General features: G+C 42.3%; 1 protein-coding gene across 3 annotated transcripts in view; it reads right to left on the bottom strand.

The window, feature by feature from the left end:
• Positions 1-25,160, bottom strand: part of LIMA1 (LIM domain and actin binding 1) — a 104,872-nt gene extending 79,712 nt beyond the window's left edge. For 2 of the 3 annotated variants that reach the window (XM_032143829.2, XM_032143830.2), the window contains exon 1: positions 25,052-25,160. The gene's annotated coding sequence lies outside the window, so the exon portion shown is untranslated. The remainder of the gene's footprint in view (positions 1-25,051) is intronic. The other variant, XM_032143831.2, reaches the window with a different exon arrangement.
• Positions 25,161-25,683: the final 523 nt, after the last annotated feature.

Genomic DNA, 25,683 nt, shown 5'->3' with positions numbered 1-25,683 from the left:
CATATATTTTTTTCACTCCATTTGAAATGTTATCCTGTACTCAACCTATTCACCTTAAAAGACTCAAGTGAAAGAACACACATAGGCCTTTTCCAAACTGCCTTAGCCCTATTCCTAGTCAGCATAAGTCACTTCCCCTGCCTTATAATAATTTCATAATTCCTACTCAATAGCAAGATATTTGAAGTCAGAGGACAGATCTACTTTGTCTTTTAACCTTCTGACATCTAGTATTTAATACATTGCTTTCTAAATAGAAAGAACTCTATAAATATGCCTTCCATAAAATTACACATAGCTTTGTTTTATCTGAAACACAATTAGTACAGAAACTGAATGCTTATCCTGCAGTCCCAAGACTAGTTATGAGGAAGCATATATTTTTCAGAACTGTGAATTACCCAGTAATTTTAGCTTATTCAAACTCTCATATAAACTCACAATATAAAAAAATGGAACCACTAAATAACATCAAATATTATACATAAAAAGCTTACTCTATTATTCAGAAACACGATGATAGACAAGTCTGCAGGCATGTTAGAATAATCACTGCTACTGTTCGTGGAAGAGCTTCAGGTATGTGTAGAAACATGAATCTAGACAATAGGACAATTGTAACACTGACCAAATTCCCAGGGGTCAACAAGAATGTAAATGTTTACATCAGGACAGACTCACTTCAATAATATTTGATCTCTTTATCTCCTTTTAAGGATATTTTGTGCCTTCAAAAACACTAAGACCCAGAGCAAAAGCAACAAAAACGAGGCTGTGTAATTGAGAAGCAATTCCACTTTTCTATTTTCTTGCAGAATCCTCTTTTCCTACCTCCACTCCTACTCCCAGGAATCAATAAAGGATCAGTTTCTCTCCCTTCTCTGAGCGAGCTCACTTACTGTCAACTCATCAAAAGTCACTTATTCCACATGATTCCGAAAGCTGGATCCTAAGGCCTAACTTTCCTGGCTTCCACTCCTAGAGTTTCTTTTTTGTTTTTTTAGACGGAGTTTCACTCTTGTTGCCCAGGCTGGAGTGCAATGTCACAATCTTGGCTCACTGCAACCTCTGCCTCCTGGGTTCAAGTGATTCTCCTGCCTCAGCCTCCTGAGTAGCTGGGATTACAGGTGCTCACCACCATACCTGGCTAAGTTTTTGTATTTTTAGTAGAGACGAGGTTTCACCATGTTGGCCAGGCTGGTCTCGAACTCCTGACCTCTAGTGAGCCATCCGCCTCGGCCTCCCAAAGTGCTGGGATTAGAGGCGTGAGCCACCGTGCCCGCCCAGTCCAGTCCTAGAATTTCTACTCCACGCTGGATAGTTTCATATGTCCAATATGCAACATAACATAACCCAAATCATATGTATTATCCTTTCTTAACCTCTCCTCTTCAAATTAAGTTCATTTAATTACAAGTCATTTTTCTCCAAAGAATTAGTATATGAATTTTTGCTTACATCAAATAAAATAACACAGAACATAGTATAACAAAATGTACACAAAGTTTGACGTTAAAAAGAGAACTCACAGGTTCTCACTGGGCCTCTAATTGTGGTGACATGTGCAAATTTCTTTACTTCTCTGAGGCATATACCATCACCTACCCTAGCTAGTCAAAAATTCTACATAAAATGCCTAACACAGGGACACATTTTGGAAAGAAAATAGCAAGAGGCTAAGGACATGGGGCATGGATTAGAATCTAGCTGTTGAGATCTCTCACCACGAACTAGCTGAGTGATCTTGGGCAAGTTATTAAACTCTGAGTTTCCTCATCTATAAATTGAGGATAAATGAAACTCCTTCATTGCGGCAAGAATTAAACAAGTTCTTAAGTGTCAAGTATGTACAACTCTACTAGCACCCAATAAGAGCTTAAGAAGTCATTTATTGGCCGGGCGCAGTGGCTCACGCCTGTAATCCCAGCACTTTGGGAGGCCGAGGCGGGCGGATCACGAGGTCAGGAGATCGAGACCACGGTGAAACCCCATCTCTACTAAAAATTAAAAAAAATTAGCCGGGCGTGGTTGCAGGCGCCTGTAATCCCAGCTACTCGGAGAGGCTGAGGCAGGAGAATGGTGTGAACCTGGGAGGCGGAGCTTGCAGTGAGCCGAGATTGCGCCACTGCACTCCAGCCTGGGCGACACAGCGAGACTCTGCCTCAGAAAAAAAAAAAAAAAAAAAAAAAAAAGAAGTCATTTATTTACTTATCAATAAATGCTATTTTACCCCTCTCCCTGCTTTATTTTGTCTTTTGCTTTTCTGACATCTAGTATATTGCTTTCTTTCTTTCTTTCTTTCTTTTTTGAGATGGAGTCTCGCTCTGTTGCCCAGGCTGGAGTACAGTGGCACGATCTCAGCTCACTGCAAGCTCCGACTCCCGGGTTCACGTCATTCTCCTGCCTCAGCCTCCCGAGTAGCTGGGACTACAGGGGCCCGCCACCACGCCCGGCTAACTTTTTGTATTTTTTAGTAGAGATGGGGTTTCACCGTGTTAGCCAGGACGGTCTCCATCTCCTGACCTCGTGATCTGCCCGCCACAACCTCCCAAAGTGCTGGGATTACAGGCGTGATAGTATATTGCTTTCTAAATAGAAGGAACTCTATAAATACAGCTTGAATAAAATTGGACAAAGCTTTGCACATATGGACTTTGCACAAGCTTTTCCTCACATCTTTAGGTATGCTCAAGTTATTTCTTGATGCAAGCCATTCTCTGAGCACCCTACTCCCCCCGAGGACACCGCTGCCCTCTGTCTGAAAATGCTTGAACCTCCCTGGCCTTCTGCTATGGGTCCCAGCTTGGGTGACACTTTCTTCCAGATGCCTTCCCTGACCCCTCAAGCTTGGGTTAAAAGGTTCCCTGTAAGTTCTCAAAGTATTAGACCTATCCCTACCTGATCAGATTGTAATTTTTTTTCTGAGACAAGGTCTCACTCTTATCTCCCAGGCTGGAGCGCAGTGATGTGATCATAATTATTGCAGCCTCGAACTCCTGGGCTCAAGCGATCCTCCCAGCTCAACCTCCCAAAGTGCTGGGATTACAGGTGTGAGCCACTGTGCCTGGCTCACACCGTAATTTTTTAAAATCACACTGTATTTTAACTTGCAGAACAGTGCCTGACACATGGGGGGCACTCAAGTATTTGTTAGTGAAGACAGGGATCCCAGGCATCTGAAATAATTTTTTGGATTCAGCTATTTTTAGAGACTAGTGTTTTTGGGGAAAAGAAATCAAACAATAGAGTAGGTTGTATATGTTTATTCCAAAATAAATCATTCCAAGGTATGGGAAACCAGTGGAGATAGCCATCAAAAAAATGGTCTCCAGTATTCTACTAAGGTAGAATAAAACTGAAACCAATCAATATTGTTTTAGTTAACTCCCTCTACTGAGATAATTTAGGTGTTTTCTTATAAATGCTAATGAATAACTATTTGGCTCTACAGGTAACAAAGCCAAATAGTAATTTTAGAAACCAAAAGGAAGATGAGAAATAAAGGGGGAAAAACACTTAATTCAGTTGGTCACAAATTTGAGTATACATAGAATCACTTAGGAAACTTGTATACAATACTGATTTTTCAGGTCCCATCCCATGATTCTGATTCATTAGGTCTGGAGAAGGGCTCAAAAAACCCACATTTTAATAATAAGAACCTTGAAGCAACTCTAGTGTCAGAGGTTCCCTCATCAAACGCTGGAAAGCACTGAATTAAAGGGTTTAAGGCCGGGCACAGTGGCTCAAGCCTGTAATCTTAGCTTGAGGCCAGAAGTTCCAGACCAGCCTAGGCAATATGGTGAGACCTGTTCTCTGTCAAAAAATAAAATAAAGTAAAATAAAATAAAAATTAACTGGGCATGGTGGTGCATGCCTGTGATCCTTGCTACTTGGCTGAAACAGGAAGATCACTTGAGCCCAGGAGGTCGAGGCTGCAGTAGGCCATGATCACACCATTGCACTCCAGCCTGGGCAACAGAGCAAGACTCTGACTCAAAAATAAATAAGTAAAGGGTTTAAGACCTACATGTATTCTAAGAAAAACAGAAAGACAGCAACATAAAATATTTTTATATTGCCCACTTCAATTTTATGTTGCCATTCAAATTTGACAGTGTAAGGAAAATGGCTGCTCTTTAAAAGTACACTGAGGTTTGGACAAAAATAAATCTGAGACACTGCACTGATTAATTCAATCTGCCTAATTTGATGCCCATCATCTAGGTTCACCTAGTACTTCTCTGTCCAGGCGGCACAAAATCATTGTGTTAAAGCAATGACTCAGGATAATAAAACTGAGTTATTCTCATTCTTTTTTCAGGTTTGTTGCTGAATTTAAAATGCTGCTTGAGAAAAAAAGGTTAAAAAATAGAAACTATTTTATTTTTATCTACTGAATAAGAGGGCAACTATAATTTACTGAGAGGTCAAAGTTAAAGCAGGGAGCCAACAGGCTTGTGCTCTCATCTTGAATCTGCCACTAATTAGTGGTATGGCCATGAACAAGCCACTTCTTTGGGTCCTCTTTCTTCTTGTGCAAAATGAAGGGGTTAAAATAGCCTAGTGTTTTTCTAGCTGCAGGTCACAATTAGTGAGTTGTGAAAGCAACTTTAGCGGTCAGAAACAACATATTTGTTTTCATGAAAAAGAACAGAATGCAATCGAAAATGTCAAAGTGCATCAGACATAGTACAGGTAGTTTTTTTTAAAGTTTTTGTTTCAGTTATTTGTATGTGTATAAACTGAGTAGGAATGTAAAATATTTCTCATTGTGGGGTATAGTTAAAATATAGTTTGACAAGTGTTAGCGAGGATGTGGAGAAACTGGAACCGTTATACACTGCTGGTGGGAATGTAAAATGGTGCAGTCACTTTGGAAAACGGTCTGGTGGTTCCTCAAAAGATTAAACACAGAGTTACCATGGGATCCAGCAATTCCATTCCTGTGTATGTGTCTATGTGTGTGTGTGTGTATATATATGTGTATATATATACTCAAGAGAAATGAAAACACATGTCCACACAGAACTTGTACACAAATGTTCATCAACTGATGAAAGGATGAACAAAATGTGGTATACCCATACAAGGGAATATTATTCGGCTATAAAGAGTAATGTAGTGCTGACACATGCTACAACATGGATGAACCTTGAAAATATTAAGCTAAGTGACAGGAGCCAGCCACAAAAGACCATTTACTGTATGATTACATTTATATGAAAGGTCCAGAACAGGCAAATCTATAGAGACAGAAAGAGAATTAGTGGTTGCCTGGGACTGGCAGTAGGAAGACAAGGAACTGACTGCTGACGGGTATGAGTTGTCTCTGGAAGGTGATAAAATGTTGTAAAATTGATTATGGTGATGGCTGCACAACTGTGTGACCATATTAAAACCACTGAACTGTGCATTTTAAATAGGTGAATTGCATGGTATATAAATAATTTTTCAATAAAACTTTATAATTTTTAAATGATGGCTTGAAAATCATTAGACTAGATGACAGATGATCACTGAGGTCCCTGAGAATTCTCATGTGGCCCCCCCACAGGGCTCACCCTGCCCACCCTTACCCCATGACCCTCTGGAGGCAGGACAGTAGGGAAATACCAGCTGGTTCCAATTCCCATTCTAGTGCTTACCAGATGCATGGCAACCTCTCTGTACTTTACTTTCCTTCTATTTAAAAGGAAGATGATAAATCTGCCTTATGGGGTTGTTTTAAACTAAAGGAGACAATAAATGTACAACAGTGCCCGGCACATTGCTTGAGGTCAGAGGCAGATCTTGTCAGTCTTCACATGCTTCAGAGTCTAAGCCACATTCAATAAACATTATTCTAAAAGTTCAGTTAATAGAATTCCTATTTGGGTTTAGCTTATTTTATGTGTCATATTGACTTAACAAGGTTTAGATCAATAAGGCTGTGATTAAAAATAATTCATGGCCAGGCACCTGTAATCCCAACACTTTGGGAGACTGAGCTGGGAGGATCACTTGAGTCAAGAGTTCAAGATCAGCCTGGGCATGATGGTGAGACTCCACCTCTACAAAAAATTTTAATAATTAGCCGGGTGTGGTGGTGGGCACCTGTGGTTCCAGCTACTTGACAGGCTGAAGTGGGAAGACTGCCTGAGCCTAGGAGATTGAGGCTGCAGTGAGCTGTGATGGTGCCACTGCATTCCAGCCTGGGCAACAGAGTGAGACCCGTCTCAAAAAAAAAAAAAATCAAAAATGTTACATTTGCTTCAGCTGTTTGACTTTTTAGCTTGAAAGTTGCTCTCATTATTTAAAACATGGCTGGCCAGGGCGGTGGCTCATACCTGTAACCCCAGCACTTTGGGAGGCCAAGGTGGGCAGATCACCTGAGGTAAGGAGTTCCAGACCAGTCTGACCAACATGGAGAAACTCCATCTCTACTATAAATACAAAATTAGCTGAGCATGGTGGCTCATGCCTGTAATCCCAGCTACTTGGGAGGCTGAGGCAGGAGAATTGCTTGAACCAGGAAGGTGGAGGTTGCGGTGAGCCAAGATCACGCCATTGCACTCCAGTCTGGGCAACAAGAACAAAAATTCCATCTCAAAAAAAAAAAAAAAATTGCTCATCACTATATAATGGAAGTAGTAACATTAGTTGAAGAGAAATTGTTTCTTTAAAATATCAACATTTTTATTTCATAATTATTAGAAAAACTACCCGTTTTGTAAACTGTTTTGAGCACTTTGACCAATTATTTTCTGTAGTTTTTATTCAAAAGTCAAATTAAACACAAATCACTTTTTTAGTATAAATATAACTTAGTGAATTATAAAAAGGATAAGTCCAAATACATGCTGGCCTTTGTAAGGTTCTTGTGCAATGTAAATTTTTTAAATCTTTAATTAGGTCAGGTGGTTTTCAAAAAAAACTTCAGTAGCCATGGTGGAATCCACGAACACCCTTCCCATCTCCACACAGCACCACCCTTCCTTACCCTCCTCCTTCCTGTGGGGAACCTTCTTCTGCAGGTCTCAACAAGCCTACTGAACCAGAGCTGCCACTTCCTTCACCGTCTAGGCTCCTTGGTCAGTGACTGGTCAAGGATGGGCCTGCTCCATATAAACAATGCTATGGAAATACACAACGTAAGAAGTAGAAGTCCCTGCCAGCTCTTGTCTGCCCTCCCCCCAAACCAATTCTACTTCTCAAAGGTAACCTCTGTCAAAGTCTGGAGCATAAACTTTCTGATATTACCTATACAATAATAATTGCCACCACATAGCACTATGTGTCAGTCACTGTACTAAGCACTCTACATATGTTATCTCAGTTTACCCTTGCAACAAGTCATGAGGTAGGTACCATCAGGATTCCTATTTTACAGATGAGAAAACTGAGGCACAGAGAAATTGACACACAACATGCATAAATACAAGCATGTTTTAGAAATACAATGGTTTCATGTTAATGTGCTGTTCAGCAATTATTTATTTCCTCTTGGACATCTTCCCACCTCAGGGCGTACAGATCTATCTCAACCTTTCAGTACCTCATAATATTTCATTCTGTAGTAGTTTAAAACCTATTTAACAAGGCCCCTGTGGATGAACATGTAGGTTGCTTTTGCTTCTTCATTGTTATGAATGAGAATGGAATGAACATGCTTGTACTATTGCCTACCTGGGGTGGGGTGCGTCTACGGCATAAATTCCTAGAAGGAGCATTTCTAGTTTAAAAGGCCTATGCATTAAATTTTTAAATAGATATTCTGAGATTTCCCTCAAAAAAGTCACATCCACTTATATTTGAATCTTTCTCCACATTCTTGTCAGTAATAAGCATTATTTTTATTTTTTCCAATCCGATAGGAGATGTGTGAAAATGGTACATTATTGTTTTAGTTTTCACTCCTTTAATCATGAGTGAGGTTGAGCATATTTTCAAATATGTGTTGGCCACTCAATACATTTACTTTTTTTCATTCTGAGACAGAGTCTCACTCTGTCACCCAGGCTGGAGTGCAGTGGCCTGATCTTGGCTCATTGCAGCCTCTGCCTCCTGGGTTCCAGTGATTCTCCTGTCTTAGCCTCCTGAGTGGCTGGGATTACAGGGGCGTGCCATCACGCCCAGCTGATTTTTTAATTTTTATTATTTTTTTTTGAGATGGAGTCTAGCTCTGTCGCCCAGGCTGGAGTGCAGTGGCACAATCTCGGCTCACTGAAAGCTCCGTCTCCCAGGTTCATGCCATTCTCCTGCCTCAGCCTCCCGAGTAGCTGGGGCTACAGGCGTCCCCCACAACGCCCAGCTAATTTTATATGTATTTTTAGTAGAGATGGGGTTTCACCGTGTTAGCCAGGATGGTCTCGATCTGCTGACCTCGTGATCCACCCGCCTTGGCCTCCCAAAGTGCTGGGATTACAGGCATGAACTACTGCACCTGGTCACGCCCAGTTAATTTTTGTATTTTTTTTAAGAGATAGAGTTTCACCATGTTGGCCAGGCTAGTCTCAAACTCCTGACCTCAGATGATCCGCCCTCCTTGGCCTCCCAAAGTGCTGGGATTACAGCTGTGAATCACTGTGCCCCTGGCCACATTTACTTTTTTTTTTTGAGACAGTCTCGCTCTGTCACCAGGCTGGAGTGCAGTGGTGAATTTTGGCTCACTGCAACCTCCACTTCCTGGGTTCAAGCAATTCTCCTGCCTCAGCCTCCTGAGGAGTTGGGACTACAGGTGCATGCCACCACGTCCAGCGAATTTTTGTATTTTTAGTAGAGATGGGGTTTCACCATGTTGGCCAGGATGGTTTTGATCTCTTGACCTTGTGATCCACCTACCTCGGCCTCCCAAAGTGCTGGGATTACAGGCATGAGCCACCACACCCAGCCTGCCTATATTTCTTTTCGTGAAGAATGAGGTCTCACTATGTTGCCCAGGCTGGCCTCAAACTCCTAGCCTCAACCTATCTCTCACCTCTGCCTCCCTAACTGCTGGGGTTACTGACATAAGCCACCGTGCCTGGCCACATTTATTTTTTTTTAACGTCATTTATAAATTGTTTATTATCTCTACAACTTAATTACTTTTTTTTTTTAATTACACAAGGACTTTCTGAATATCATGTGTAACTCCTTGTACAATTGGATTTGCCTCTCACAGCAGCTGTCCTTTCCTGGTGTCTGATTCTTATCCAGATCTCATTAATATTCTTTCCAAACAAAAATGCCGCTTGACTATACAGATGAGAGCCTCGTTTCTACGGAGTTCCCTTTTGCAGAACACCCACCCCGACTGCTCATTAATATTCTAAGCAGAGCACAGCCCTGTAAGAAGCCTGACTGACACTGACAGCCCAGGCATTGAGAGAGGATCACTGCTGCTACCCTCCACCACCCAGTCTAGTGCTTTCAGATAAGGGTGGCACTCTGAGTATCAGGATCACCTATGGAATCTGAACCTCTCATATGGAGTCCAAACATGTTAATTTTTGCAGACCTAGACCCTAACTGCTTACCATCTAGACAGATAATGTCAGAATCAGGTACAAGTTTGAACCCCTTGAGCATAAGCCTGAGGACTGGCCATATGCCAGGTGCTTTACCTATTATCTCATTCCATTTGATCTTATTAATTCCTACACTGCCATGAAGCAATTATTATTATTATTGTAAGAGACAAGATCTTGCTATGTTGCCCAGGCTCGTCTCGAACTCCTGGGCTCAAGCGATCCTCCCACCTTGGCCTCCCAAAGTGCTGGGATTATAGGCATGAGCCACCGTACCTGGCCAGCAAATATTTATTATTCTCATTTTACAGAGGAAGAAACTAAGGCTCTAGAAATGTTCAATAACTTGCTCAAGGTCACAGAGCTAATAACTGATAGAACTAGGATTTGAAACAATCCCACAGACCATAATGTCCATGTTCTAATGACATATTACAAACCACATCTTCCCAGTATTTAGGGGCTGTCTGGACTGGTCTTATCCTTTAGGAGTCTTGAAACTAGGAATATTAAAGGCTAGGCCAGATGCCCCAGCCTGTTCCACATCTTTTTTTTTTTTTTTTTTGAGATGGAGTCTCGCTATGTTGCCCAGGCTGGAGTGCAGTGGCACTAGCTCGGTTCACTGCAAGCTCCACCTCCCGAGTTCACGCCATTCTCCTGCCTCAGCCTCCCCAAGTAGCTGGGACTACAGGCACCTGCCACCACACCCGGCTAATTTTTTGTATTTTTTAGTAGAGACGGGGTTTCACTGTGTTAGCCAGGATGGTCTCTATCTCCTGACCTTGTGATCCACCCGCCTCGGCCTCCCAAAGTGCTGGGATTACAGGCGTGAGCCACCGCGCCCGGCCCAGCCTGTTCCACATCTAAGCCAACTCTGCCCAAGGCTCCTTTTGGCTCAAATCTACATATTGAGTCTACCACACACTTACTGGGTAACATGAGGAAAATTACTCTAAGCCTTAGTTTCATCATCACTAAAATGTTTTTTAGGAGGCTGGCCTGGAAACAAAATGATCTCCAGCACGGAAAATAAACCAGAAAAGCAGTTCTAGCGTACATGATATTTCAGGGTCAGCTTATTTCTGTTAAATCACCGATAAAAAGAGAATATCTCTAATGTAATAATCTCTGAGAAACTGATGGTTACTACCAGGAACACCAGATATGATCAAAGACCTGACACCATTTTTCTGTACCATAAAGTCTAAATCTGTAAAAGTTATATCTCTTATGGATAAAATTTAAGGGCCGGGCGCAGTGGCTCATACCTGTAATCTCAGCACTTAGGGAGGCCAAGGCGGGAGGATCACCTGAGGTCACCAGTTTGAGACCAGCCTGACCAACATGGAGAAACCCTGTCTCTACTAAAAATACAAAAAATTAGCCAGGCGTGGCGGCGCATGGCTGTAATCCCAACTACTTGGGAGGCTAAGGCAGGAGAATCGCTTGAACCTGGGAGGCGGAGGTTGCAGTGAACTGAGATCACACCACTGCACTCCAACCTGGGCAACAAGAGCAAAAAAAAAAAAAAAAAAAGGCTGGGCACGGTGGCTTATGACTGTAATCCCAGCACTTTGGGAGGCCGAGGTGGGCGGATCACCTGAGGTTGGGAGTTCGAGACCAGCCTGACCAACATGGAGAAACCCCGTCTCTACTAAAAATACAAAATTAGCCAGGCGTGGTAGCACGTGCCTATAATTCCAGCTACTCGGGAAGGCTGAGGCAGGAGAATCACTTGAACCCGGTGGCAGAAGTTGCAGTGAGCCAAGATCACGCCATTGTACTCTAGCCTGGGCAACAAGAGTGAAACTCTGTCAAAAAAAAAAAAAAAGGGGGGGGGGGGATAAAATTTTAGGTATTACCAACACATCAACACCTCTGTAAGAACTCTAAGTTGGGCCAGGCACAGGGGCTCACGCCTGTAATCCCAGCACTTTGGGAGACCAAGGAGGATAGATTGCTTGAGTTCAGGAGTTCAAGACCAGCCTGGGAAAAATGGCAAAACCCCATCTCTACAAAAAATACAAACAAATAAAAGTTAGCCCGGTGTGGTGGCTTGAGCCTGTAATCCCAGCTACTCAGAAGGCTGAGGTGGGAGGATCGCTTCAGCCTTGGAGGTGGAGGTTGCAGTGAATCGAGATCACGCCACTGCACTCCAGCCTGGGCAACAAAGTGAGACCCTATCTCAAAACAAAAACAAAACAAAAAAAAAAGAACTCTATGTTGAAGAGAATATAACTATAACCTTCCCACAGGGCTTCTATTACCTTATTCATTCATGTGAATATCTTATCTTCTTGTGCTTATGAACCCCAAATTAGTTTTTTACATAATTGTGGTAATCTTCACATATCTTATTTAGACAGGTAAAAAAGAGTAACCTCAGTTACAGCCTTTAAAAACTGACTTTGGGTGCCTGTAATTCCAGCACTTTGGGAGGCCGAGGTGGGCGGATCATGAGGTCAGGAGATCGAGACCACAGTGAAACCCCATCTCTACTAAAAACACAAAAAATTAGCCAGGTGTGGTGGCGGGCGCCTATAATCCCAGCTACTCGGGAGGCTGAGGCAGGGGAATGGCATGAACCCAGGAGGCGGAGCTTGTAGTGAGCCGAGATCGCGCCACTGCACTCCAGCCTCAGCGACAGGGCAAGACTCTATCTTGAAAAACAAAAACAACTGACTTTGGTCTAAAATTTGTAGGTCATGAAGAACCACCCAAGAACTTTCCTAATCATTTTTTTCCCTTTAAATTAAAAAAATTACCAGATCAAATTCAAGTCTAACTCTACCTCTCTCCCAATTAATAAAATCTGTTATTTGTTCATTTGGTTCCTTCCCTCCCCATCCCAGCTGATCATTAACTTATTCTAAGGGCAAACATAATCCAACGAAGTGAGGTTTTCTTTTTGTTTTTTGTTTTTTTTTTTTTCAGTAGTTTTTTTCACACATAGTAAGAAAAATTTTTCAGTAAGTAGAAAAACAGATCATTTAAGTCACTAGCTTTGAATTTAAGGTAAAGAGTAAAACATAGCTAATTAGAAAAAGAATGTGGAAATTTACAATTGACCAAGACCATTACAACAAAGCACAGACTTCCTCTGAACAGCATATTTCTCCTTTAACCCTTGTACCTTTCCATACTTTAACAGCAGATGTACCGAATACCAGTGCCTGGAACATGTAGGGGCTCAATAAATATCTGTTATATTAATGAAAAACAGTGTTACACTAGTACTGAATTGCCACACATCTCAGCAAAGGCCCACCTACATAATTGAAAATCTGCCTAGAAACTACATGCTCACAAGTCTTGTCAATTACATGCTTAATTAAGGCAAAGTAGTTAATTAAGGAGTCTTCTTTACAATCTCAAAGCAAAAGAAACACATACACTTATTTTAGGAAGGCTCCTTCTGTTAAAGATACAACCTTCTTATAGCAGCCCTTTGTCCTTAATAACTAATCAAGTTTTCCCCAAATACAGGGCTTCTTAGTTTCACTTCTGGACATTTTCAGGAAGGGCCTGGCTTCCATTCTTATCTGAAATTTTAGATGATGTGCTTTTTTTCAGGACTTGCTCAATCTGAAGACTCAGTTCAGATCAGTTTAACCAATCGCTTCAAGCAGGAGAATTAAAATGGGTTTACTGAAAAGTGACTCTTCTCTAGGCAAGTTCTTTAATCCTTCTTTTCTTTAAAAGAGAAGCTGGCCAGGTGCGGTGGCTCATGCCTATAATCCCAGCACTTTGGGATGCCGAGGCGGGCGGATCACCTGAGTTCGGGAGTTCGAGATCAGCCTGACCAACATGGAGAAACGCCGTCTGTACTAGGACATGGTCTTGCCTGTAATTCGAGTATTGAGGTGAGGCAGATACTTGAAGGAGGTTGCAGTGACCGAGTCCTTAAAATCTGAGAAGCTACCACATAACAATGCCTTAATCAAGGACAAGCATCACGGAGGCTGATCACATAAAGATGTACCAAATCACACAGCCACACAAGTGATAAAATTCGGCTACTTATCTGGACCAATGCTAGGTATCTTATTAAGAATTGGTTATAGGGCAGGGCGCGGTGGCTCAGCCTGTAATCCCAGCACTTTGGGAGGCCGAGGTGGGCAGATCACGAGGTCAGGAGATTGAGACCATCCTGGCTAACATGGTGAAACCCCTTCTCTACTAAAAAAAAAAAAATACAAAAAACTAGCCGGGCGTTGTGGCGGGCGCCTGTAGTCCCAGCTACTCGGGAGGCTAAGGCAGGAGAATGGCGTCAACCCAGGAGGTGGAGCTTGCAGTGAGCAGAGATCACGCCACTGCACTCTAGTCTGGGCAACAGAGCGAGACTCTGTCTCAAAGAAAAAAAAAAGAATTGGTTATAAACATTTTTTTTTTTTAAGAGGGAGTCTTACTCTGTCTCCCAGGCTAATTTTTGTAATTTTAGTAGAGACGGGGTTTTGCCATGTTAGCCAGGCTGGTCTCGAACTCCTGACCTCAAGTGATCCGCCAGCCTTGGCCTCCTAAAGTGCTGGGATTACAGGCGTGAGCCACCGCACCTGGCCTGGTTATAAACATATTAATGTTACTGTTTCAACTGAATTTTAATGTTTAGCTCTAAAAGCTACATCCAATTCGGGACTGTAGAAAACAGTTATTGAGAGGCATTTGCTGGGTAGCGGTCTTTCAGCTGGCATGGGAAACATCATCACTGTCTTTGGGTCTCAATATCTTCATCTCAAAAACAGATATTGATTCACACAGGATGGTTATGAGGACTAAATGGAAGGATAAAAGCAAAAGTACTTTGAAAACTATCAGCTACTATACAAAGCATTATTTTAAATAAAACTTCAAGCCAGCATTAAGAAAAAAAAAATGGAATTAAAAAAGACTAACCAATGAAAAGAAATAGAAATTAGAACTAATTTGTTATAATGTCTGGTTCAACTAGATGTTAATAAGAAACCTTTTGTTTAAAGCTGAAAATCTTTCTAATCAGTACACTGTCCTATTTCAGAGCATGTGTTAATAGTAAGTATAATGAAAATCATTTCATTTTTTCTTGAAGATTCTAGATAGCTTTCTAATTTTTCTCCTAGAGAATGAAAACAGAAGAAAACTTCTGGTTGTTTGTGGATTCCAGTAATTGGGTTTTAGTTTTGCCACAGTGGCTTTTAAAAATGTAACAGGAGTTGATAGACTAGTATAATCCAGAGTAACAACCTGGGAAGTAGATGGTTATAGTGGTAGGAAAATAGTGGCCTGGATCCCGGAAACACTTTGGAAAACTTGCACTCAGATGGAACTGAATCCTGGTTGTCACAGTATCCAAACTTTTGTCCTGCTACCTTCCGAACTCCTCAGAGACTGCTACCTGATTTGAACCCAGATGGACCGACCTCAGCTGTTGTCCAGTTAAAAAAAATACAACACTTTGGATTGCAAACCAAAACAAGACTTGTCCAAATGAAAAGTCCATCTTCAAGGCTTATTCACTCATTCATCAAATATTTATTTAGCATTTACCAAGTCTTCGGCAGTGTTCCAAGTGCTGAAGATATAATGTTAAAAATGACAGAGAAGGCCGGGCGCGGTGGCTCACGCCTGTAATCCCAGCACTTTGAGAGGCCAAGGCAGGCGGATCATGAGGTCGAGAGATGGAGACCATCCTGGTCAACATGGTGAAATCCTGTCGCTACCAAAAATAAAAAATTTAGCTGGGTGTGGTGGCGGGCACCTGTAGTCCCAGCTACTTGGGAGGCTGAAGCAGGAGACTCTTGAACCTGGGAGGTGGAGGTTGCAGTGAGTCAAGATCGTGCCATTGCACTCCAGCCTGGGTGACAGAGTGAGGCTCCATTTCAAAAAAAAAAAAGACAGGCATGGTCTCTACTCTCATGAAATTTCCATTCCACTGGAGAAGCAGGACAATTAAAGACTGTGATTAGTGGTGTGAAGGAAATACAAAAAGAGTAACTGGAGGTTGTGGTAGGAACAGGGACATGAACAGCTTCTTTAGGCAGTGATCAGGGAAGGCCTCATTGAGTGAATGACATTTGAACTGAAACCTGAATGATGCAGCCAGCAAGGTGAAGAGAATAGATGGGGGAGTTTTCCAGGCAGAGGAAAGCAAATGCAAAGGCCCTGAGGAAGGAATAATATAGCTAGGAAATGAGTGAGAAGTATGCGATGACACAGAGATGAGTAGTAGTCAGATTAAATAAGGATTAATAAGCAACGCTAAAGGATTTCAATTTTATTCTATGTGTGATACAAAGCCAAACATTGTTATATAAAAGTGTGTTTGCAAGATCAGATATATTTCATGTACTAAATGAGTACGAGTACTTTGGCCAGGTGCGGTGGCCCATGCCTATAATCCCAGCACTTTGGGAAGCTGAGGTGGGCAGATCACTTGAGGCCAGGAGTTCGAGACCAGCCTGGCCAACATGGTGAAACCCTGTCTCTACTAATAATACAAAAAAAAAAAAAACTAGCCAGGCGTGGTGGCACGTGCCTGTAGTCCCAGCTACTCCGGAGGTCTGAGGCACGAGAATCACCTGAACCCAGGAGGTGGGGGTTGTAGTGAGCTGAGATTGCGCCATTGCACTCCAGCCTGGGACAGAATGAAACTGTGTCTCAAAATAATAAAATAAAATAAGTGAGTTCTTAATTGTTTATATGTGCATAATGACCACAAAATGAAAAGGAAGGGAAAGGTTCTCATACCTAAAAGGCTTATAATCTTACAAGGAAGCAATAATTTATAAATAGTGACATTAAGTAAGGTAAGAAATGAAGCAAAAATCAAGTGTTAAGTATAAAGACTGGGGAGGAAGCCACTGATTCAAGTAGAAGAAATTAGAAAAGGCTTTTTTTATTAAAAAAATTTTAAAAGGTAGCATTGCATTTGGGCTCTTAAGGAAAAGGATTTCAACAAGAGGGTGGGGAAGGGGAGGAGCATGAGGCTGTGGGAACTGCATGGGCAAAGGCACAGAGGCAGGAAAGAACTGGGCAGGTCCAGGAAACAGAGAATTATTGTAGGGTCACAGTGCCAGGTGGGTGGGTAGTGTTGTGGGAGATAAGCCTAAAAGAATAGGCTGCCAGAGTGGGGTGTGGGTGTCTTGAAGAGCATGTCAGAAAGTTCGACTGAGTTTAATTAGGCACTGTCTCCCCTTAAGTTTGTATATAAATCTCTTGAGGTACTTGATAAACTTCAGGTTCCCAGGCCCATCCCTCAGACACACTGATCCGCAGGTCTAGGTGGGACCTGAGACTCTACCTCTCTACCTTTTTAACCACTGTCAGGTAATTCTAACACAGGCAATTAAAGGAACCATATTCTGAAAATCAGTGCTTTTTTTTTTTTTCTAATGACAACTCTGGTAACTTTTCTGCAAGGGAAAAACTGAAGCCAACTCTAAGGCTTACTCTGCGACTCTGGCAAAAAACAAAAAATGGGAATCTGAGCTAGAAGACTGATTAAAGAGCCCTTATCACTGCTGGGGCAGAATCAGCCAAACTTGGGGATTGGTTAAATGTGGGTGGAGAAAAGTATTAAAGCGGTAAAGACAACTTCAAGCTTTCTCCTTAGTGAAACTGGGTGTATGCAGATGCATGGCGTACAGGGACTATCCACATAGCCTAACAGGTAGCTGGAAATACAGATCTGGAGCTCAGATGTACAAAGGCATTAAACATACTGGTTTGGTACTTCAAAGTAAGTTCAATACAAATTAAAGAATTAAATATAAAGTATAAAACGGTAAAAATCAGAAGGAAATGAAAGTGAGTATTTAACCAATCTCTGGATGGTGAAGGCCTTCTAAACATCACAGCACCAGAAGAAATCTCAAATTTAAAAATCCAGGCTGTGTGCGGTGGCTCACGCCTGTAATTGTAACACTTTGGAAGGCCGAGGCGGGCAGATTACCTGGGTCAGGGGTTCAAGACCAGCCTGGCCAATATGGAGAAACCCTGTCTCTACTAAAAATATAAAAATTAGCTAGGCGTGGTGGCATGTGCCTGTAATGCCAGCTACTTGGGAGGCTGAGGCACGAGAATCACTTGAACCCTGGAGGCGGAGGCTAGAGTGAGCCGAGATTGTGCCACTGCACTCCAGCCTGGGTGACTGAGTGACACCCAGTCTCAAAAAAAAAAAAAAAAAAATTCTATAGATAAGTAATAATATACTATATACAAAATTAAAAGGTAAACTGGTTAAATATTTGACCACAGGACAAAAAATTAATATTCTTAAAATAAAAGAGTTTATACAAATCACAAAGAAAAACACTAAGAATGGTTCTGTATGAAGTAGAAGAAGTTGTTAAATAACTTGCCTTGGAGACGTACACCCTTTAGTCACAAAATGAGACATTTTTCACATACATTGTAGATAATGGAGTTTTGTGGCACAGGTCAGCAGGGCTTCTGTGATTTTATCTTACCAGTTTCCAAGTGTCAGTCTATGGGAATGCCTAAAAAAATACCAATCTTTTTGACTTCTTTTTTTTTTTATTTTCTTCCCCCAACCCCCACAGCAAGAACCTCATTCAGGGAGGGGGGAGGGACAGCATTAGGAGATATACCTAATGCTAAATGACGAGTTAATGGGTGCAGGAAATCAACATGGCACATGGATACATATGTAACAAACCTGCACATTGTGCACATGTACCCTAGGGACTACAGGCGCCCGCCACCACGCCTGGCTAATTTTTTGTATTTTTAGTAGAGACGGGGTTTCACCGTGGTCTCCATCTCCTGACCTCGTGATCCGTCCGCCTCGGCCTCCCAAAGTGCTGGGATTACAAGCGTGAGCCACCGCACCCGGCCTCAATTTTTTTTTATACTTCTATTTTCCTGAAAGTTAAAGGGCACAAACAAATTAAACTGTCCCCAGGCTCCCCTTGCTACTCTGGTGGAAACTGCCTTTACTGTATCCAGTCTTTCCTCAGGCTGTATATATCTAAAAATAGGTGAAAGGTTAGAGATGAGACAAAGTAATTCCAGAATGTCTAGTGAACAGTAGTAGCTCCAAAGGCATCCTTTCAGCACAGAGGTTGTCCAGTCTTGGGGATCAAAAGCCCAACCCTCTCATTTTACAGATGAGGCTCTGAGTCAATGAATCAGTGACTTGTCCAAGGTCACCTGATTGGCTGATGACAACATTAAGCTGGGAATCCTGACTCTCAAACAGCACCCTTTCCATTCTGCAGTACTGCTTCATTGATCACAAGCTCTGGCCCCTCAAAACAATGGGCATTTATAACACCACAGTTCCAACTTCTGTATACTTTCCACTTTATCACTCCACTCACTCTGTTTGGTCTAATAAAAGCCTGTGCTTCCCCTACAAAACGCTCCAAATGAACACCAAACAAAAAACCAACATAATTAAAATGTTAACGCCCAAATAAAAATGGGAATGGGATTAACCCAGACATAATTCACAGAACAGAAATGAATGTATGAAAAATGTTCTCTCTCACAAGCAAAGAAATACAAATTCATTCACTTCTGCCTATCAAATTAGTAAAGATTAAAAAATAATATTCAGGCCAGGCGCAGTAGCTCACGCCGTAATCCCAGCACTTTGGGAGGCCAAGGTGGGCAGATCTCCTGAGGTCAGGAGTTTGAGGTCAGCCTGATCAACATGGTGAAACCCTGTCTCTACTAAAAAACACAAAAATTAGCCAGACGGGCTGGGCGCAGTGGCTCATGCCTGTAATCCCAGCACTTTGGGAGGCCGAGGTACGCAGATCACAAGGTCAGGAGATTGAGACCATCCTGGCTAACACGGTGAAACCCCGTCTCTACTAAAAAAAAAAAAAAAAAAAAAATAGCCAGGTGTGGTGGCAGACACCTGTAGTCCCAGCTACTCAGGCGTCTGAGGCAGGAGAATGGCGTGAACCCGGGACGCAGAGCTTGCAGTGAGCCAAGATCGTGCCACTGCACTCCAGCCTGGGCGACACAGCGAGACTCCATCTCAAAAATAATAATAATAATAATATTCAATGTTACCAAGGCTGCACTAAGATGAGCACTCACAATCACTGCAGTTGAGAATGTTAATTAGTCTAATCTTTACAAAAAGCAATTTGGGAGCAGGTTTAGTATTTTTAAATTTTCACACCCCTTGACCTGGTAATTCAACCTCTGGGAATCTAACCTAAGGAAATAATGAGTGATTTGCACAAAGATTTATGCATAAATTTGTTCTCAATTGTTTTCATTTAATGTAAAACCAAAACACAATTAAATTATGCAACCTCAACATAATAAATTATTAAATAGATTACAATGGAGATTAAATATTCATTAAATGTTTTCAAAATTTTTTGATGCTATGAAAAATAATATAAAGCAAAAAAATCAGACACAAAACTATATCTACTGCAACAGTATGAGTTCAATTACCTTTGCGTTTATGTGAGTGTGTGTATATCAAAGAAAACAAAACCACTGAATGATAGATCTCTCTGGAACAGATTATGGAATATGGGTTATTTTGTCTTCTTTATAATTTGTTTTTTCTTTTTTTTGAGACGGAGTCTCGCTCTGTTACCCAGGCACCCAGGCTGGAGTGCAGTGGCGGGATCTCGGCTCACTGCAAGCTCTGCCTCCCAGGTTCACGCCATTCTCCTGCCTCAGCCTCTCCTAGTAGCTGGGACTACAGGCGCCCGCCACCACGCCCGGCTAATTTTTTGTATTTTTAGTAGAGACGGGGTTTCACCGTGGTCTCGATCTCCTGACCTCGTGATCCACCCGCCTTGGCCTCCCAAAGTGCTGGGATTACAAGCGTGAGCCACCGCGCCTGGCCTCTATAATTTGTTTTTTCTTTTTTTTTTTTTTGATATGGAATCTTGTTTTGTCACCCAGGCTGGAGTGCAGTGGCATGAGCTTGGCTTTCTGCAACCTCTGCCTCCTGGGTGCAAGGGATTCTCCCGCTTCGGCCTCCTCAGTAGCTGGGACTACAGGCGTGCGCCACCACACCCAGCTAATTTTTGTATTTTTAGTAGAGATGGGGTTTCACTATGTTGGCCGGGCTGCTCTCAAACTCCTGACCTCAAGTGATCCATCCGCCTCAGCCTCCCAAAGTGCTGGGATTACAGGCATGAGCCATCACACCCGGCCTGTTTTTTCCACATTTTCTATAATAAACATATATAATTTTTATTTTATAATAATATAAATATCTATAATTTTTATTTTTAAATGTGTTGGCATATATGAAAATAAAACAAGAATTATATATACAATATGAAAAAAGTTTTTTAAAAAGATAAATTTTCAGGCCACTTACGTGGAGGTGATAGTGGAAGTCATGGAAAGAAATCAGATTATAAAGGGAGAAAGCATAGTGAGAATAGGAAGCTGAGCAGGGTTATGGTGAACCCGGCATTTAAGGGGCAAAAAGACTGAGTTAATGGAGTACGGAAGTAAGTGGTTAGATTAGAAAATGGAGAACCAGATAGTAGTCATGTCAAGAAAAGCAAATGAAAGGAAGAACTAGACAAGTTGTTCACTTGGCCAATTATTGCCAAGGGGTAAGGAAGAGGACAGCGAGGGGCCATTAGACAGAAATCACTGGATACTATGCATGGACAGACAGCTTTCCTGTAGTGCTGGAAGCCAAATTTTTGCTCAGACGCCAAATCTGGGCAAATGTTACCTGTTTAGTAAAACTGACTATGAAATAAAGAAGTCCCGGGGCATTAGCTTGAATTTCAGTTTATGGAAAAAGAAAAAAGATTGTGGAAATCTAAAACTAAGTACAACGGATATTGGGACTAATTTATGGGTAATGAAACAAAAATGGCAATACTTCGTGCAAGACAAAACATATTTGAAGGACTGTAAAGTTTTCCATATCATAAGCTCTGTTACAGAATAATTAAGGGGGAAAATAGATCCACAGTTGTTACCAAAAGTACAAAAAAGTTGCATCTTATTTTCCCCTAAAGATGAAAGTTCTTAGTTTCAGGGAAGTAGTATTAAGAAATTGTTTAAAAGAAAATCAAAAGAATGTAAAATTTTCATGGTATCATGTTAACTTCTTTTTTTTTTTTTTTTAGACAGTCTCTCTCTGTCCCCCAGGCTGGATTGCAGTGGCGCGATCTCGGCTCACTGCAGGCTCCGCCTCCCGGGTTCACGCCATTCTCCTGCCTCAGCCTCCCGAGTAGCTGGGACTATAAGCGCCCGCCACCACGCCCAGCTAATTTTTTTTGTATTTTTTAGTAGAGACAGGGTTTCACCGTGTTAGCCAGGATGGTCTCGATCTCCTGACCTCGTGATCCGCCCGCCTTGGCCTCCCAAAGTGCTGGGATTACAGGCTTGAGCCACCGCGCCTGGCCCATGTTAACTTCTTATGAGTGGACACGGGAAGTCTCTAGAAAGTTTTCACGTGTCAGGAAATCATCTGACATGCTGAATAATAGATTGCTTGTTAGGTCAAACTCCATCCTTTTTATGAAAAGAGGTCTTCAGTAGCACAATAATTTGACTGAGTCTTGAGGACTCTGCACCCAGCTTCAGAATAAACTCATCAGTATGGTCCTACCAAGAGTATCATCCACCATAGAATCTCAACTCCATAATCATTAAGTAGAAACTACTTCATTTACAACCACTGGTCTGTTAATAACCTGAAGAGGCTATGTTAAGTAACCTCACCTGGAGATTACTGTATGCAATCTAAAATGAAGTACCTTAATTTTCTATCAAAAAACATACAGTGAAAGACAATAGCAAACTTAAAAAACAACTGCCTTTTCTAGGACGGGCGCGGTGGCTCACGCCTGTAATCCCAGCACTTTGGGAGGCCGAGGCGGGCGGATCACGAGGTCAGGAGATCGAGACCATCCTGGCTAACACAGTGAAACCCCGTCTCTACTAAAAATACAAAAAATAGTCGGGCGTGGTGGTGGGTGCCTGTAGTCCCAGCTACTTGGGAGGCTGAGGCAGGAGAATGGTGTGAACCCAGGAGGCAGAGCTTGCAGTGAGCCGAGATAGCACCACTGTACTCCAGCCTGGGTGACAGAAGTGAGACTCCGTCTCAAAAAAAAAAAAAAAAAAATTGTCTTTTCTAATGGAAATTACTGACTTAGGACTCAAGTTATACATTTTCCTATCTGCAGAAAGGGTACAATTCTAATCTAAAAGTCATCTATCTAATAGTGGGATGGAATTAAGAATGCCTGAAACTAGTTTCACTGTCAATTTAAATAATAACAAATTCTTTCAATTTGTGGTTAGGTGCCCTATTATGTCAAAGATGTCTAATGAACTCCCACACTCTCAATATTCTTTTGTGTCTGTGTGTGTATGTCTTTGATAAATTTTTTTGGTACAGGGGCTCTAAGTTAATTGCAGTTAACTGGTGAAAAATACCAGAGAAAATAAAAGAATTTAAAACCTGAAGAAACGGTAGTCAAAATTATACTTAAAAACATTTTTCCCCACCCACCTATCTACCCTGTCTTCCCCACCCAAGAAAAAAAGAAAGAGAAAAACATTTTGAGGGCACCTTAGCAGGAAAAAGTATCCCCTGTCACCAAGATGTGAATTGTTTTAGCTTCTGAAGCTTTCTCTTAGAATTATTAGGTTGAAATTTAGCCCCACCTTTAACCAGAGTCTGGAACAAAGCTTGAGTGTACCAAGTTAAAGAAAGTTATACAATGAGGTAATTTTTACAAAATGGCACTCCTTTGCTAACGTTGCCAATATACTGTTCTCTTCCCAGGGACTACCTGATAACAACACTTCCCAGCCCAATACAGAACAGTGGAAACAGATCCAACTATTTACTAAATGCCATATTAACAACAGGGTCTAATCCCATTTTCCATAGGCCATAGAGTTGGAGGAAGAGAGGGTAAGAAATATGAAAGTGATACAAACACATAGATTGAAGAGAATCACTCATTATTACTCAGAGGTTTTTGTTTTTAAGGAAAAGCAGAAGAGAGAATTAAAAAACAAAACACCTATATTCCCTATGCTCTTACAGTACCCTGGGCTGACCTCTAGTATAGAAATGACCTCACTAATACCATAAATTGTATGTGGATCTATCTAACCCATTTGATTTTAAGTTCTTTTAGGGTAAAGACGTTTGGCACTTTGAATCCACAGTAGGACTGACACGAAAGGCACTCAATATTTTGTCCAAAGAATGAAATAAGTTCCTAATTACCTAGTACATTACATGTTGTTCTATCAACGTAAAACAAGAAAACATATATGAACACACACTTTTTTTTTGCCTTCTTTCACGCCAACTCTCTAATTTTTTGAAGATCTATCTAAAACGTGATCATCCTGCACCCAGGTTATACCTCTACAGGAACTTAGAACATGTTGTTGGGGGTCGTGTTCTTTTGTGTCTACATCATACCTCAGAAGAAAGGATTGGTGGTATTTCATGGCTCCTGAAATATTTAGCATTTGTGAATAGTATTGGTAACTAAGCAGATAAAAGGTACTCTGTTAAACCATTTTAATCAAGAGCAAAAGAAAGAATAATTAATGCAAAAGAAAACCTCTCCCCAAAATGGGCATTGTCTTAAAAACTGATAACTCCCTAAGTACCTTTGACTAACCTGAAAAGTCAAGTCAATTGAACCATCTGGATTAGGCAGATCTGGATTAGGCAGACTTATCTTTTATTATTTATTTATTTATTTATTGTAGAGACAAGGGTCTCGCTAAGTTGCCTTGGCTGGTCTCAAACACCTGGGCTCAAGCGATCCTCCCGCCTCAGTTTCCCAAAGTGTTGGGATTACAGGCGTGAGCCACTGCGCCCGGCCAAGACAGACTTTTGAAAGCTGGAGTTAGGTGCAAGACAATAGTAGTTCAAATATCTCTCACCAGGATCAGCTAAAGCGTTCTTGCAAGCATCAGTAAGGAGGCTAGGAAGGGCGCCAGATGGTTCGTTCCCAGCAGCTACAACTTCAAGCTTTAGTATGTGTAGCCAGGGGTGTACAATTACCTTACATTAACACCTACAGATGTCGGGGGCAAGTGCCAGCGACATACACACGATAGCGATTCGGGGATGACACATCGGCTGCAAGGACTGCTATATTCTCAACATTCCTCAAAAGGGTGTAAGTGTCTTAAACAGAGTTCAACTGGCGTAATGGAAGGGAGAAAAAATCGAAAAGAGAGGGAATGGCTGAAAATGAAGGAAAAAGAGCAGTTGAATATTAGAGTATTTCCCTGGAAGGAGGGTATTTGGAGTTTTAATGAATTGCCACCTTCCTCCACCACACCAGAAAGTATAGTTAGAATGGAGTGTTCTCGGTGGGAGAGGACGGGGTATTTGCAGCTCCCGCCCTTGGGCAGCAAAGGCTCAGCCCGACGTAAGCACTCCCCACCCAGCGCAGGCCCCAGAAGTGAGGAAAGAACGGAGGATCAGCGTCCCTCGACCCCTTATCTCCACGGGGAGGGACTCACACTCCTTGCACTCCCCCCGCCCCAAAAGTCGAAGGAGAAAGAGGGTGTGGAGAGAAGCCGGGGTCTTCGCGCACTCTCCGGTTGTGGAGAGAGAAGGCCCTTACCTGGCTAAAAGCCGCCTTTCCTCTGCGCTGCTACCAGCCCTGTCACAGGTCCCGGTGCTCTACTTAGCGCACCTGTCGTGACCAAGCTGCTAACACCTACTGCTCCTGCGGCCCCGCCCCGGACCCCGCCCACCGCCGCGGGGGCGCGCACGCCAGCCCGCCTCCCGCGCGGCCTCAGGCTGAGCGTGCGCGCCACCGGCTACGTGCCCAGCGCTCGCGTCTGCTCCAGTCGCCCTGGAGGCGCGGGGTGCTGGCGAGGGAACAGGGGTGTTGCTGCCGGGGGCCTCGTCTACTTCGGCATGCCTTTCTCTGAAGGAGACGCGCACTTGCACGACGTGGGGCTCTGTGCAGCTCTACTTTGGCCTTAACTCCTCTGACTCAAAGTTACCGCAGTTTGACTCTGGAGCCACTCAGGTTTTTCCTAAGCTCAACTGTAGCCAGCCAGGTTCCTGGTGCTTTGGGGGTAAATTTTGTGCAGGGAGGGTGTTTTAGAGGAGGCTGTGTGGTGTAGTGGAAAAAGCTGAATTAAGTACATTAATCCTGAAAACGGTTTGACAAGGGCGGATGACGTCCAAGTTCTCCAACAGCTGTTTTTACTCCTCCAGTCAGAATAGGAGCTTGCTGATGGTTTG

The sequence above is a fragment of the Hylobates moloch genome, unplaced genomic scaffold (genome assembly GCF_009828535.3).
Source record: "Hylobates moloch isolate HMO894 unplaced genomic scaffold, HMol_V3 SCAFFOLD_22, whole genome shotgun sequence".
In the NCBI taxonomy this organism is placed as follows: Eukaryota; Metazoa; Chordata; class Mammalia; order Primates; family Hylobatidae; genus Hylobates; species Hylobates moloch.
Note: the sequence above shows the minus strand (reverse complement) of the source record. Positions and strands in the feature narration are given on the sequence as shown.